This window comes from Mandrillus leucophaeus, unplaced genomic scaffold (genome assembly GCF_000951045.1).
Source record: "Mandrillus leucophaeus isolate KB7577 unplaced genomic scaffold, Mleu.le_1.0 Scaffold39, whole genome shotgun sequence".
NCBI lineage: Eukaryota > Metazoa > Chordata > Mammalia > Primates > Cercopithecidae > Mandrillus > Mandrillus leucophaeus.
In genome coordinates, this window is record NW_012104142.1 from 5,183,014 (window position 1) to 5,184,629 (window position 1,616).

Sequence of the window (1,616 nt, forward strand, 5' to 3'; positions counted from 1 at the left end):
GGCTACCAGAGCCAAGCGGCGGCGCTGCCGGGGAACATGGCGGACCCTCTTTCCCTACAGAGGGGCTAAGACCGGCATGCACTGCGCGTGCGGGGGTGGGGGCGGGGTAGGCTCTAGGGACTTGGGCAAAATTACTGAGGCTAGGAGAGAAACAGGACGAGGCCAAGGGATCAGGTTAAAATTCTTTGCATGCGGAATCAAGAATGAGGAGATGGGGCAAGTCTGTAGCTAGGTGCTGCGATGAACGACTGCGAGGAAACACACCCGCTCTCATGGCATTCCCATTAAACTGAGGAGACGTGATTAAACCTCAGGATCTCCTACTAATAGAGAAACAAATGTATAACGATTTAGTTACTAGATCTGAATACTAAAGGGTTGGCAGGGGACCACAGAATAGAGGAAGCATTGTAGGTTCTAGAGTGGAGAAAGGACCATCCAAAATGCAGTTTGAAAGAGAATTCTGGCCTTTGTGTTTAGAGTCTGGAATTGTCAAGAGTCTGAAGGCACAGAATAAGAATGCAGCTAGAGCAATTTCAGCGCCACAGTTTGTCAAAACAGGTAAGGGGAAGAAAGAAGATGACACCAAGAGATGTGCAAAGAATCTGAAGAATTCACCTGAAAAGGACACAGCCTCCTCCTGGAAGGCAGAGGAGTAAATAGGGAATTGGAAATTAATTCCTTATTTCTGTGCATGCACAGAACCTGGGCCCAGGTGATTATGGACCCTTTATAGAGACCAAGGTGACTGACATTCATGGGAAAGGGGGTAGAGGGAAAAGAATTGACTGTTTATCAAAAATTATTAGACGAGTGCATCCACGACACCAGGAGATATGTTGAATCATGGACAGGGACCAGCAAGTCCACTAAGCTGTATATATCTTGATGGTGCAGGATCCAAGTGGGATGGAACAACAAATTCCTGCCCATCGTCCTGCTCAATAATACATGTGCTCAGAATCTGTTCATAATGGATGGTGATAAGTAAGTAGTAGCCCGAAGGTCTCAAAGAGTACCTTTCCACCTCTTCTTTGTGTCAGTTTCAATCCTGAGACCCGAGGTGAAAGACGAAGGGAAAGACCAACAATGGGTATTTTCCAAAAAGGGAACCCACAAGCTATTATTTAGAGGGAAGAGTCTCAGGAGTGAGGCACGGGTGAAAATGGATTTTTCTGGCATGGAAGGGCCATAACACTACAGGGGAAGGGAAAGGGTGAGGTCCCCATGGAAGGAGAGGAAGGAACAGGAGGCATGTCACAAACTTATAAGATAGAGGAAAGGCACCCAGAGTACATCGATCAGGAGTGAGTTTGTAAGAAGAGCTTGAATCCCCAGAAAATCTCCCTAAGGAGGGGAGGAAGGAAGGAAGTGTATAATGTACTGAGTACTGAATGCTCTATCAGGAAAGGGATGGGAAACATCCTAGCAGCAATAGTAAAAAGGACAGGCACCCTATTTTAGGACCCATTGATTCCCACCTTGATTGTATATCCTTCAACTCCTCTCTGGCTCCTCACTTCCACTCAGTCAAAAGCCACTTCATATATTTATCTAGGCCTCCCCGCCCCAGTACAAAAAAAGCAAGAGCATACAAAGGGAAGAATGACAAGGAA